At 36.5% G+C, this 15,715-nt stretch overlaps 1 pseudogene; it reads right to left on the bottom strand.

The window, feature by feature from the left end:
- Positions 1–523: 523 nt before the first annotated feature.
- Positions 524–15,715, bottom strand: part of LOC105083667 (NACHT, LRR and PYD domains-containing protein 12 pseudogene) — a 36,079-nt pseudogene continuing 20,887 nt past the window's right edge.

Here is a 15,715-nt window from a genome sequence, read left to right as displayed (position 1 = left end):
TTGTTAGGGTTGTTGGCATAACAAGCATTCTAAGGTACACCAGCCTTCTAGATGGTCTAGCATCTTTATTGCACCATTAATATTTGAGAACAAGGTCTCCACCTTTGATACAATTGACATGTATGCAAAATACTTTGTTGCAGGGGTTGTCTTGTGCATTGTAGGAAGTTTAGCAGTACTTCTAGCTTCCACTCACTAAATGCCAGTGGCTCCCTCTGCCTCAGTGTCTCCTGATATTGTCAAGTGTCTCCTGATGGGGCAAAATCACCCTCAGCTGAGAGCTTCTGTGCTAGAATCATCTAGGACCCTGCTATAAATTCTCTTTGTGGCACCAACATTCCTCAAACTAAAATTCCAAGCTCTGTCATATGTAGATTGCATAAATCCCAAGCAGAAAGGATTTATTCTGTATGTAAATTTATCTCTTGAGAAAATAAAAAGCCTGATCATTATGTTGATTAGCAGGTCATGGCATGATCTTCCTCCCTCCTGACACAAGAGAAGAACCAACAGACAGAACCATTCAGCAGCTGATGTCTAAGTAAGGTTTTGTTAGGCAAAGTGCTGCCAGTCTTCTGTGGGTCATTATTCAGGTCCCTTCCAAATAACCAAAAGACCCAACTTTTGCAGCTACAATAACCCAGGCCCTTGTGTAGCAGCCTGATACCTGTTTTTCCCAGGGTGCTATTGGTCAGATAAAGCTCTGGGTCTGGGTTAACCTTCAGAATAGAAGGGAGATCCTCACAAACTTTTCTTATGAGCTGACAGCTTTCCAGTCATAGTTTCTGGAGTTTTTAAGTAGGGACATAGCCCCTCACAGAGCAACCATGTACCCTAGTTTTCCGGATCATTCAGACTCAGCTCCAACTCCCAGAAATGATGGCTGGCCTGAAGCATAGCAGAGACACCCTTCTGCAGATCTGAGTCAGCAAATGCCTAACTGGAGAGTCCGGGGTTTCCACTGGGGTGCCTGAAACCCTTACACATCCCAGCACCTTGGGTTCTCCAGGCCCTTGAAGCTTAGATCCAGCTCTGTTAGGCTGATTCACACTGAGGGTAGAGGTCAGGTCTTCAGAGGCAGCAGCAGTGAGGTGCAAATATTCAACCACAAGATTCTCAGCCAGTGACTGAGTGCCTTAAGTCTTCACATAAGAGCCTCAACTCAAATTGTCTAGCATGTTTGGTGCTGAGCATGGAGGCAATGTCTTGGCAAGCAGCAGTCTCCTGCTGACACTTCCTCCACTGAATCATCTGCAGCCTGTATCTGGGATTCTGGAGCCCCTCACAAAGCAGTATCCTGCCTGGAAGCCCCAGGTCATTGCCCCTTCGGTCCATCCTTATTAAATTCTTATCAGCTATCCAAGATGCTGTGAGGTCCTCACTGGCAGTGCTAGAAACTCAGCACCGCTTCAGCCTCAGGTTCTGAATTTTACAGCTAGGGTGTCTGAGTCCTTGATACAGCAGCTTTACCCCTAGCTTCTTGGGGGGCTGCAGGTACAAAACCAGCTTTATCAGATTTAGATTAGCACTTAGAGGAGCAGCAAGCTCTTCACTGTGGGCATCTGGTAAAATGTTCCTCTTGACTGTACCTGTAGCACCTCACCCTGTCTTCTTTGTCCACATTGGAGGCAGCCCTGAATAAGTGCACCATTGAGATGTTCCTGCAGTTCTTCATACAAAAAGCAGGAACTCAAGGTAGTGATGTTGCTGACCATGACCACTTGGAAGTCACTCAGGGCCTGTTGTACAAATTCCTCCTTCTTTGAGTTTCATAAAGACAGCGGAAAAAACTCCTAGGAGCCCTACTTCAGGCAGACCCCTTGCTCTGAGATTTGCTTTGGATCCACTCCAATAGTTCCATCTTGATGCAAGGAATATCTTCTAGCAAGACTTTTCTTCAGGTTGCTTCTCATTTCCTCGTTCAGGAGTTCAAAGAGGAAATGGACTGGGGGTGCCAACAAACCCCTTTCTAAAAACCCGTACTCAGCTAACAACATCCTCATGTTCTGTTCTGGGCTAGACCCACTCTCCCCACCCTCCAGGATATAGTACATGGCTGCCAAAATATTCTGAAAACTCAAGTGGATGAAGCTGTAGAACTTTGCACACTTGATATCCTTCTAGAGGATGCTTATGTGGATGGAGGGAGAGATATCCCTGGCATTAGACTCGGAAAGGAGAGTTTGTAAACTGCTGTTATGGTCCTGGACATCTGTCTCACCCCGCCACACCCACTCCCACCTTCCAAGTGCTGCTTAAAACAGGTACAAATGACCCAGCACACTGTGGAGACAAATCATAGTGTGAAGGGAAATTCAATGTCCTGCATGACATTGAAGACTTGGCCGCCTGCTCCACAGTGGGGAAATAATTGTAGAAGCACTCCCTCCTTTATGTCTCGGAGAAGCTCAGGATCTCCACATGCTTGGGACCTTTGAGCAAATGTGGAGCTTCTTCAAAGCCATGACCTGGTGGTAATGAGCAAAGACGGCCCAGGCAGAAGCTTCTTCCAAATCAGTCTGCTAAGGAGAAGTTCTGTGAGCCATTTATTCTTCTAGCAGAGGTACCAGGGGTCCTGGGGTTTGTAGAAAGAGGACTTGAGCTCCTCAAAGCCATCAGTGATGAAAAAGAAGCCCTCAGGAACTCAAACTCCTTGGAGGGGTACACTGGGCTCTGGCCAGCAACTGGAGACAAGATCTTGTGTGCTTTGCTCGGAGGGGCTCTGGTTCATCTCCCTACAGTTGATGTGGGAGAGATCATCAAACCTGTCTTGGAAGAGCCTCTAGTTGGCCCTCCAGCATCACCTTGTGGACCAGCATAAATTTCCCGTCCTTGCTGCCCACTGCAGGACAACAGTACACAGTGGCTGAGCGGTGCTCCTTGCCCATTGTATATATTATTTAAATTGCTAATTTCTAACTTTAAATAAGCCAATGAATAACAGAACAGTTAATGTGACATAGAAAGCAATTCACAAATGGTGGTGTGATGGTTAATTTTATGTGTCAACATGGCAAGGCCCTAGATTCTAACTATTGATTCAAATACTAATCTAGATGTTTCCATGAAGGTATTTTGTAGATGTTTCTAACGTTCACAATCAGTTAAAGAGGTAAAGAAAATTTCCCTGAAAAATGTGGATGGACCTCTGAAATCAGCTGAAGGCCATAATAGCAAAAATAAGATTCCCAGAAAAAAAAATTTTGATCAAGATTGCGGCTTCAAGTCCTGTTAGAATTCCTAGCCTGTCTGCCTTGCAGATTTCAGACTTGCTCATCCCCACAATCATGTGAGCCAATTCTTTATAATAAATCTCCTTATATTTAATATATAAATATTTGTATATGATTAATTTCTTTATATATATGTTTATTTATTTCACTAATATATAATATATATAATCCCTTATTTATTCTGTTTCTTTGGAGAACCCTGGCCAATAGAGGTGTATTTGCTAATAATACACAACTGTTGTTCTCTACTGTCTTTCTTTTACTTATTGAACATGGACAGCACAAGTGGATGATAATAGTGTTTTCTTTCAAGCTCATTTATCTGTTACATTTTATAGAAGCTATTCCAATATTTCAAGTATCAGTGACCCAAAGAGGAGCTCTTACCCACAATGTTTAGACAAAGTGTCAATGCCAGTATGAATGACAAGTACATTTTAACATTACATCCCCTGATGGAGGAAGTAATGTAGTCATATTTAAGCCCATGAAAGCAAGAGTAGCAGCTATTTCTACAATTAAAGTTTGTCCAGATTGGGGTCATCATGACAGTCATCTAAAATGACAAATAGAAAATAATGATTTCTTTAAAGATTGGAGATGATAGGACTGAAAAAGAATGTGGGATAAGATTCCAGTTCAAAGAGATGAGCCACGGTGCCTACTTTATACTTGGTAAACTTTATCAAAAATAATATTTATTTACTATTTATTCCTGTAGAATTTTCTTTGTGATTTCGGTAAGGTCCTGAAGTTAAATCCAATAAAGGTTATTATACTTGTATTGCTTTTCACTAGTAGCTAGTTCTTTTTTTCCCATGAGTGATCCAGGGAGACTGTGTGGACTAAAATCAAGTGGCCAGCAGGTCAGCAAAGGGGTAAGACCCAGCTCTGCTCTCTGTAACATTTAGCCGATGCTGACACAAATAGAAAAATGCATGCTCTCTGACCTACTTTAAATAACTTTTATAGTTATATAACCATAAAAGATTAATCCAGGTAAATAGAGTTAGAGTATTAACTTATAGTTATACTGTAATCAGTAATGGCAGTGTGGATGTGTCATTATCATTTCTGCCTATGAATATGTTTCTATCTGTGCTTGTGCAAGGGAGAAGTTACATGGCTTACTGTAACCTGTGAGAAATAACAATTGTAGATAATATTTACTTTAATTGGGTTGGAGTGATTTAAAAATCACTGGTTATATAGAAGTCTTTCATTTCTGGTGTAGAAGGGGGATTTGGGTTGGGGAGTGTAGTAGAGCAGGAGTAATAGTTTTCAAGATTTTGTAATGTACTTACAAGGAAACAATGCCAATGGTTACAAAATTTAAATGCAAGATTTTAAGAAACCTTTTAGTCACACTTCGTTCTGAAACATAGAATTAATTTTCATTTTCAAGAAAGCGCAGTGGTTTTGCTTTGTGTTGCCCACCAAAACAAGAAAAATGCTTTGTTCAATTAAGGCATATCATTATTTGAATGCCTATCCGGGTCAAATTCAAAAGTTGTCCTTTCCTTACTTTACATGTTAACTTCTTTCTCAATGAAGTTATTCCCATTAAATTTGTCTATCTCTCTGTTTCTGTCTGTCTGTCTGTATTCACACACACACACACACACACACACACACACACAAACACACACACCCACATCCTTGAACAACATGGGGTTAGAGGTGCCAAACCTCTGCAGAGTCAAAAATCTGCATATAACTTTACAGTTGTCATTCCATTTTCATAGTTGTACATCTGCAGATTCAACCAACTTTGGGTAGTATAGTGAAACAGTTATGTATTTATTAAAAAAAAACCCTGCATAAGTAGATGCATGCAATTTCAAACCCATGTTATTCAAGGATCAACTGTATATATACATATGTATATATATTCATGCACACATATAAAAAGATATCACTGTCTATAGATATATCTATGTCTGTACTTTACAAAATTTCTGTTCAGGAAGGTCATTAAGAAGACATGACCGTTGGTCTGACCTGTGAGCTGGACCTGGGTATTCAGAGGCTGTTCATGCCCTTCCCTGTCCTTGGAATGTGCACTCTGCTTGACTTCCTAAAGCTAGAAGCTACCCAAGGACACAGCCCTGAGACACTAATGTGGTATTGAGACTATCTGGACTGTGTACACGAGAACCCAGTCAAAGACTCTATATTAACCTTAAGAGTTGGTGGGCTGTTACAAAAATCTATTCATTTTGAGGCAAACCTCTTAAATACATTCCCTTACTTATTAAATCTGCCACTTAGCAATCTGGTGTGTTCTGCCATTTTCTTCAGTCTCTCCCTGTCCTACTCCCATGGGGGCTGGTTTCAGATTACACACAGAAGACTCCCAAGGATAAGTCTATAGATGAATGCATTTCTACCTATGGATACCACCCACTTTCAGTATAATCATTATTTCCAAACAATGATTTATGAGAACTTTATCATTAGGAATTCTTTTGAGTTGTTACTCGGAGGAGAGGAACAAAAGTTATCTCACTTCTCAGTCATCCAAAAAAAAATGAATTTCTAATAGAAGACAGAGCGTGATATAAATAGAAGATTTTATTAGTGAAGTAAAAAGGTAGTAAAATAAAGTACACCCTGAGAATTGGGGGCGGGCCAACCCAAGAGAGGAAAAATGGTGCCTCTCCTTTGTTTTTCCTGTTTTTATATCCTGGCTTAGGGGGCATTTTTGTGACTGACTGACAGCTCACATTCTTTGAGTGCTCAGGCTGATTGACAGCTCACGTTTCTGTGCTCAGGCACACCCATCTCTTTTATGTATGTTCTTACTCATGATGCACACAGAGAAACCTATGGGAGGGGCTTCAAACTGTAATGTTAATTACATTATAATGCGCATTGGGTGGGCCAAGTGAAGCTGGGTCCTTCTCTCTGCTGTGAAGCCACAGTGTTTGATTCTAGCTGGCTTCTTTGCTGGCCTTCATTTAGTAAAAGTTTTTAGAGCCCCTTATCCTGAGCACAGGTGTACTGTTATTTTCTACGTTGCTCCCTCCCCCTCCTCTCCCCTTGCCTGGTGCTCATTTCTAACTGCCTAACATTGTCATCAAGTTGGTTTTAAAATTAAATGTATTCTATATATTCTAAGTCATTGAAGATTGGTAATATTTTCCTTGCATTTTAAATTATACAACCTAAATTGAAAAGCTATCATCTTTTTCTAATCCAGTTCTAAACCTGGCAAAGTATACTGTAATTTATATTTATTTACTTAGTTTCTTATTAATATAGTTTGTTACAAAATTCAATTTTTCCTTTTATTATATTTTTAGTCTGTAATCTAATGACATAGCATTCTTTAAAATCAGTGAATTTAAAATTTTTACTTGATTTTTTCCACAACTTGTATGCAAATTATTACACATGGTAAAATGTTTTTTATTTGCTAAATTATTTCAACACTGTAATATATTAAGTGTAATATCATCTTTGACCTTAACATTTAAAAATTATACTTAATGGTATATTTCCTAAGAAAAACAGAGCATTCTGTTTTTAGTTACCCAATATTAAATATTCCATCAACCCTCCCTCTCTCTCAAAGCACAGCACCTTTTATCATTAGGTAACTTCACAAGTTAAAGCTGCAATGGGTCTTTTTCATTTCCCTGCTTTCCTTGATGTGTCTTCTTAGCTAGAATCTTCTTTATCTTGCCTCCCCTAAGGCAATGTTATAACAGAATCTGGCAGAAATTCAGTAATTGCTAGGAGGTGCTTGATTCCCTCCTGCTGATTGTCACTGAAAACAACTGAACATCATTTCCTTGAATATGTTAGTGCTACAAACTAGCTCTTTACTTTTGACAACACTCAGTTTCAAATCAGTGACTTTTTCAATTATTTTTGTTCCTTCAATTTTTAATTCTTTTCTGCTTGAGAGGATTGCAGTTGGTGTCTCAATTGGTGCTTAGCATTTTCATATTGTAGGTGAGCTTATTTTGAAGAGTATTTTAGAGAAAACTCTCTCCTTGACTATGTTAGGGCTTCATTATTGTGCTAAATTTGTATACTTGGTTTAAAAAAAAATACTTGCGTATTCTCCCTATAAGAGGATGAATGAGAAATACTCACTGCAGTCACTTAAAAAGTATGATACAGAATCACATAATAAAATGGCTGTGAAATAGAAATCTGTTTAACTTTATTTAACAAACTATTTTACAGATCTATCTATCTATTATTGCCAGGTATTAGCATCAACAAAATTGACTGGCTGTTCAAAACACTAAGGAAGCAGGGGTTTAAAACTCTGTTTTGAGTAGGTTTAGTTGAGGCAGAATTCACAATGTTCTAACTACTTCTAAGAATTATGGTTTTATCTGTTCTTAGGGTGAGCTATCATATTTCACAGAAGACACAGCTGGTAAGTGCTAATAACAGAAAGCTGAGTAAGAATATGAAGAAGCAGGAAGCAAACCAAAGATCTTTTATGGGAGAAGACCTGACAACAGAAAAAATGAAGTGCTATGAGTCTAGATGGGAAAAGTAGAGTGGATAAGCAGAAGGAGTTCCTTCTGCTTATTTAAGTTTTAATGTGAAACAGAATGTAGCTACAGTTGAAAATCTATGCCTGCTTCTTTTTGTATGAAAGGAAGTATGAATGGTATAAAATACATTTAAAAAATCACTGTGTATAAGCCAAGTGTTTTGAGAAACTGAAATAAACAAGAAATTGCTCATGATGAGGGAAAGACAAATATATATTAGAAGATTCCAATATTGGAACAATGACTAAATAAAACTAGCTACCTCCTAGATTTAAGTCATAGATCTCAACATAAATAAACTCTTTTGAAGAATTCTAGAGAAGAATACCAACACAAGTATCATTTATTAAAGAGGTTTGAGGACTAAAACTGTGTTTATTAAGAGACAAGCTGTCTGTTGTGTTATATTTTCTTGGACTTTAAAAAAAAAACACACCACAATATTTTGAGCAATTTTATCTAATTCTTTATCCTATGAAATCAATTCAATAAGATTTTTAAAAATATTATTATTTTCATTCAGCTTGTTAGACTTACTTTGGGTGGTGGGAAATATATAAACCATATATAAATAACAATAATAAAGCAGCTAATAACCCTAAGACTGATTCCCTCCATAATCTAGACATTTAATGTTCTATCTTACTACACATGTAGATTGGTAACAAAGAGGTAGTAATCACTCTCTCAGAAGAAAATTCCAGAAAATATCAATTCCTAATACTCTTGAAAGTAGAGAGTATATTGTACAGAAAAGCACAGAAACTGACTCTGAGTTGAAAAGTGATGCAGAAGAGTCAAAATCAGGAAGTAAAGAAGATAACTTGGCTTATTATTTGCATGCAGACATCAAAGAAACCCTGGGGCAAATATAGATCATCAAAATTCTATGTCTAAAGTCTATGTTTTGGGAAGTGTCAAAAGTTAATTTGTTAAGCAAAATATTAATATTCTACATGTTAAGGATCATTTTATTACAGTTTTCCAGTGTTGGTCCTTTCTTAGTGAAATACAAAATGATACATTTTAAAATTAGTGATGTCCTAGAGTCAATAAAATAGAGCAAATGCTCAATAGATATTCATTGAATTGAATCCAAATCAGGCACACCCTTGGTTGTTCCCTCAGTTTATATTAAATTCTTTAGATTATACACATTGAAGAAAAGGTTTATCAGTAAAAGACATTTGTGAAATAAAATTCTTTATTTCACTCTATTTAAAATTAATATGGTTTTAAGATGTGAAGTTTTATTTTATTTAGATTCATTTAAATTTAACATGGTTCTAAGGTGTGAATTTTCACAGAAAGATATCAATATTATTTTATAGTAACTCAGAAAGTATAAGAAACAGAAATATAGGAAATAAGCTTCAAAAGTTACTATTGATTGAAAAAGACTTTTTTTTTTTTTTACAAAAACAAACATAAATATTTTACATATCTAAACCAAAAATGCAGGAAAGAAGAGCCACAAATGTAAAGGTATGTATTGCTTTTTTTCAAAGAAATTTCAGGTCTTAAAAATTCCAAAGGATGTATGTAGTAGGGGTAATATAACAATAAAATAAATATTTAGCTTAAAAAACTTTAGAATAATTGGCAAATATAGTTAATTGTGTGCTCCAAGGTTCTTAGGAATATAGTTTCTTTTTTTATCTACATACTTTGTACATTTTTTATAAATTCCTTGGATTTTGAATAACTTCCATGTTTCAACTTCTTGCTTAACTAACTAATCCATGTCCATTTTAGGAATAATATTGAAAATGGAGAATAGATACTAAAAGAAACGGATCGGCAAACATCCACTATCAATTACACCGGTAAATATCATTGACAATAATGGGCATTAACTAACCTTCTGGGGATAATTTTAGGGGCAAAACAACATATTTAATTGCTTCCAGCACAGCACTGATGAGGTTGTTTAAGACTTTCTTAATTTTTAATGTGATTTTAATTTTTAAAGGAATAATGCCAAGGTTTAATTATACTTCTTCGCCCTTATGGGCAGTTTTCTTCCATAGATGTAGCGATGTCTACAAGTGTTGTTCCTTTTTTATACACAGGAAGGAAATTAAGCCCAGAGAAGTGCTAAGTGACTAGCCAGAGGTCATAGAACTCATCAGCGGAATGGCTGTACAAGTAATAGAACCACAGATGTCTCTTCTAATTCTATCTACCAACTCAAGAAAATTTCCATTCTTAAACTGCCGAGTGTTCCTTTAACAATGTGAACAAACACTGAAGACTTCCATGGGTTAGACAGAAAACTGATGAACCTGGAGATTTTTTTTAATAATTTCATTTTTCATCAAGCTAGGTTCATATGAAAAATATATTCTAAAATTAAATTCTGATATATTTAGAGTTATACCAATCAGAGTAGATAATACCTGAACACTCAGTATTGATTCTTTTTAGACTGAATTGTACAGACATCGCCCTATCATATGTCCTTGAATCAGTATTGCAGAAATCCAATTGCCCTACCCTTAGCCTCTTTCACGAAGGCTGGTTTTTGTTATTGTGTGTATGAAGCCTGTAAAATAGCAGTGTCCCCTTGGGAATCATGATGATGGAAATTAAACAAACACAGGGACTGAAGCAAGCTTAACAATTCAATGTCACAAGCAGGGAAATAGATGCAATTCTAAATGTTATCACAATTAACTTCTCCTGTCGGTTTGTTACACATTTCAATTTTCAACGTGAAAATTGTCATTATCTATTTTCCTTCAAAAATTGTTAACGATATATTATCTACTTGCCATGAAAACTATATAATATTGATTGGAGTCTCTTGACAGAAGAAGCATGTAAACTAATTATGTCAGCAAAGCATCCCAAAAGCAACTGATGCTTTTTCTATTGATTCCTCAACCTCAAAAAAAGACAATGAGTTCCCAAACATGCCCCAAGAAATACTCCTTAAGGAGAAGACTATATCTGTGTGCATATTATTTAAAAATAATATTATAGCGCTGCTGAGCTCCATATAGACATGAAGTTCACTTCAAACTTTGCATAGAGGAAGATGCAAGTCTTTGTCAAAAATAAACTCACATAGATTTGTGTGTACACCTTGAAACCTTAAAGTATGATTAATGCCTGTCTTGCTGTGCAAAAGAAGGAATCCCTTATTGCTTTCTCTGTCTCAGTATGTAGTCTATTTGCTGTTTGATTTTTTTCAAAATTTAAAATTGTTCTTCAATTTATCTTCTGCTACCTTTGACTTCTGCTCCAGTAATGGAGTTGCCTGTAAGAATTTAAGGGCAGAAAAAAAAATGGGAAAAAAATCTGTATAACATTGAGCCAACATTGAGCAGTGAGGTCCCAAGAAAGACGGATCTCAACAATGGTGAACCCATCTTCTCTTCCCCAAACATCTGTTCTGCTTTTCTTCTCAAAGCATTTGCTGAGAAACCAGGCAGTGGAATGCTGTGAAGATTCAGAAAAGCTGGCAGCGCTGTAGGCTTCCTCACAGGGCTGAGGAGACAAAAAAAAAAAAAAAAAAAAAAAAAAAAAAAAAAAAAAAAAGATGAAGGATACCAAAAGGAAAAAAAAAGATTCAATGATTCAAGATCCCTATAAAAAGGGAAATGCAGAAACGTGAAACTAAAACTCAGCATTAGTTTGTCCCTCGGGGCACTTACACATTATTCTCTACAAGCCAAGTGGGTAAAGTGCCAAGTTGAAAGTGGCTGAAAAGCAGAACAGTTTTCAAAAGTCTCACTGTACTAAGGAAACTAAAGTTGGAGTTCAAAAAGGAACAAGGAGAATCCTAGGAAATAATGGCCCCTGGAGCTCAGTCGGTATGACTGCAGGGCTCTGCCCGATGCAGGTGACTTTTCAAGATAAACTGAAGCTTGAAAGACGGAAAACCAGCCTCAGATCCTGATTGGATTGAAGTAAGTTACTCCGGCCCTAACCCTTACACAGGATAATGTGCATCTTCCCAGGAGGGGGCAACATCACAAATGCTGTCAGTTCCCCACCAATCTCCCTGGACACTTACTATGTTACTTTAAGCCAGTCCCATTTGCCCAAAACTGCATCTCTTTGTCTAAGGGCTTACAGAGCCCACTGGTTCAGCACTAGCATAGCTGGACAGCAGTGATGGGGAATTAATCGTTCTCCACACACCAGAAGCAAACCTCACCTGGTGACGGAGACGTCTTCTCTCTTGCCCTTTGTGTGAGATATCTCTGAGATGCATGCTCTGGACTGTTTTCCTGACTTCCTCAATGGAATTTACCCCAATTTTCCCCTAGGGGTGACTGACTAGTTTGACGATGCACACTTTATTGACTTTTCTTTTTCCTGCTCTGACTTCCTCATGCTGTACTGGTGTTTCCTGGACATCTCAAATAAACTAACTCCTTGTGCTCAAATTCTTGTCCCAGGTTTTGCTAATGTCAAAACCCAAAGTAATACAATCAGTCAACATTTCTGTACTTTACACAGTATCTTGTTGATTTTCAATCAAAAATGATTAGGCACCTTATGAAACAGAACAAAGGAAGTGTGAAAGTTGAAATAGATCAACAAGTAGCAATAGATGTTGATTTCAAGAGACATGCTTTAAAATAACTGATCTTCAGTCACCTTCAGAATTCCATAGCACACATATTCACAATGGAAGGAAATCAAACTATGTCACCACAAAATATGCCTCTTCAATATAAAAAACTGTTTTGTGTTAAAGGCACTTAAAAAGACAGCAGGTATAAGAATGGTGCTCAGACTCTCACCTTTTTCTTTCTGAAACCAAGAGACAAAACTCCCATATGAAAAATGTCCTTTCCACACCAGAAGGAAAGAAACATTCTTATCATCAAGGAAAGGAAGCTGAGACCAAGAGAATTCTGTTCAAACTGGTTAAGATAATGATTACCTTCCTTCAATCTAATGCATAGTTGAGTTACTTTTCTATAAATGTTTTCCTTTGTTCAACCTAATACAAAAAAGTTTAGGTTTTGCCAGTTATATGGGTGTTGATTCCTTATGAAGGCTCTGGTGTCACATAAAATTTGTATTAAGTAAATGTGTCTGCTTTTCTCCTGTTAATCTGCTTTACGCCGATTTAATTCTCAGACCCAGGTGAAAACCCTGAGATGGTAGAAGTAACGTTTTGCCTCTCCTACACAAGTAAGAGATTTAGTTTATTGTTTTCTTTAATTAAAGTACAGTTGGTTTACAATGTTGTGTTAGTTTCTGATGTACAACATAGTGATTCAGTTATACATATTTTTTTATTATAGGTTATTACAAGGTATTCAATGTAGTTCCCTATGCTATACATTAAAACCTTGTTGTTTATTTTATATATAGTAGTTTGTATCTGCTAATCTCAAACTTCTAATTTGTCCATCCCCCTACTTTCCCCTTTGGTAACCATAAGTTTGTTTTCTATGTCTGTGAGTCTCTTTCCGTTTTGTAAATAAGTTCATTTATATCATTAAGAGTTTTAATAGTACTCAACCTATTACATATTCTACAATTTTCTTGTTGTTGATAATAAGACTTTATAATAATAGAGACCTATAAAGGTTCCTTTTTCATACTGACAGGTTCTCAGGCCTGAACACTCCAGTTTTCTTAAACTGGAGTTTGACAGCTGCTTAGTTTTCCTGCTATCACATCTATATTTACCCTTTTATTAAACAGTTCTAATATTAGAATGAGTGGTGCGTGGTCAACCCCTTGTTCTTTCCAGGATGAAATTTTGCTTTGGGCTTTTATTCTCCTCCTTCCCCTCTCACTGTAGGATCTCTCTCTTGTCTAGTTTACAGAGTAAAGCAGTCGTGCCTGCCACTGAAGCCCGTCCAATTTATATTTGATGGATATTGTTTAATTTGTGAATTCTCTATTTTGAGAATTCTCCAGGTCCCTACTCTCATCTTACTGTGCTGGGTACTTTGTAAGGAGTTGATAAATCTTTTATTGCATCACTTCACACCCTCTCTCTGGTTAGGAAACTATTTGCTCTATATTGATTCTCACTGTATTTTTTTCCTCATAAAATAAATAAGCCTTTGATCAAACACACAGTTTCCAAAGGGGTAAATATGGAGGAATAAGAGAAAGATTCTCCACACTTATAGAGCAGGCTGATTTAAACAATTTTAATGGTGAGATAGGGGATATCACAGATTATTCTCATTTCTTTATGCGATTATTTTCCTTCCACACTAAAATGCAAAGAGAAAATACTTTCAAGTATACACACTTTTTATGAATGTTATCCCACACTAAAGCGAGTTTTAAGCACAATGGTTTTGAATACATGCCTCAAACAATTATTGAAACTATAATTTTATTCAACTGTTTCTACCAAATACTCAGTATATCTTTCAAATTCAAATTCTCTTAACTCATAATTAGGAAAAAGCATAGTATGCCATATTCAAACTCATTTTACTTTGAATAATAAGTTATTTTGCAAAACAGACTATGTGTTGGAAATGCCATAATCGTCTCTCCTTCTACTGTATCTTCTGCTTCTTTCTATTTGATTTAGAGTAATTAAAATGATAAAATATGTCCATGAGTTTTTTTTTCAAAGAATAAGAAAGAGAGGCACATTAAAGAGCTTTATTTCTTTCACTGCCAAGTCTTTTACTTTCTTAAAAAACAATGAATACTGGAAAAGTCACTTAGTCACTTGGACTAAAAACAGATTAAATTACCAAACAGTAAATTATTCTGACTTTGCATTTATTGCAAATCCTAAGAATTACTAAAAAAAGAGGAAAAAGTGATGACTATATTAAAGCTTTGAGGAAAAAGAATAGGAGATATTATAACTTGTTTTAGCATTGTCTAAAACATCCAATTATATATGTAGCTATTGTTCTGTTTTGTTTTTCTTTGCCATGTGCCCTGTGATGACTTCAAACTGCTAACCTGATGAGACCTAGGAACACTTCTCTTTGACTCCTTAACTTCTTCTTCACTTCATAGTATCTTGCCCTGTAGACAGCATGAACTCTAATAAATATTTGATGGAGAAAGATCTGGTAGCAAGAAAACCAGCCTGCAAGAGGTAGAGAGTCAAATCTATGGAATAGTAATTAGGGAGAAGCTTCTTGTCAAATGTATAGCCAGGCAAAACCCTGAGGAAAAAGCTTTAAAGCGATTTGAAGTAAACTCTCCAGATAATCAACAGTGACCTAGTTAGACTGCAAACAATGATATCAAACTGGCTTTGTAGAATGTATCACTGCATCTTCCAAAAATGTCATGTGTGACCAATAAGAGCATGTGAAAATTATGAAATGAAGTAAGCCTATATCTGGCACAACTCTTTTGGTGTGTGTATTTCATTTCTTTTTGTTGTTTTCAATAGTTTTTTCTTTTCTCCCTGTTAATATTAGTATCCATTCACATCTGTCCCTAGACTTCTCACTCATGTTCAGAAAAGATGATCGGCCTAGACGTGTTGTCTTTCTTCACTGCATCATTATTGCCCTAACACATCTCATTCTATAGAGGCACAGTCAAATGGATTCATTTTCCTAACTCTATTAAAACCCAATTCCTTCTACTTTTCTTAGATGAGAGACAATTTCCCCTCACCTCATGTCCCCTTGCATGTGGAGAAAGCTCCAATTATCAAATATATGTGTCTTCTTGGGACCTCCTCATTTAACTCCATCCTTAGGAAAGTGAAGTGAATAAACTAGTTGAGTTGAGTTTTGATAAAAGACTGGTCATAGGTATACTAGATTCTTCCTCTTCTGGAAAAAATGTTACTCCTTAAAGTCCATATTTTCTTCTGTTCTCCATGCTGGAAATCTCTGTGTTTAAATCTGTTTAATTCAGGGTTTCAGGATGAGAATACTTGCCCACATATATGAATTAGGTCCCCTAACTGAGACTTTATCAGGCAGAAAATGATCTTTTGGTCTCCATGAGTTGACATCTTTGTTTCTCAGTAGGTTAAAAATGTATGTA

This window comes from Camelus bactrianus, chromosome 14 (genome assembly GCF_048773025.1).
Source record: "Camelus bactrianus isolate YW-2024 breed Bactrian camel chromosome 14, ASM4877302v1, whole genome shotgun sequence".
NCBI lineage: Eukaryota > Metazoa > Chordata > Mammalia > Artiodactyla > Camelidae > Camelus > Camelus bactrianus.
The sequence above is the reverse complement of the archived record's forward strand: the minus strand, read 5'-3'. Positions and strand labels throughout refer to the sequence as shown.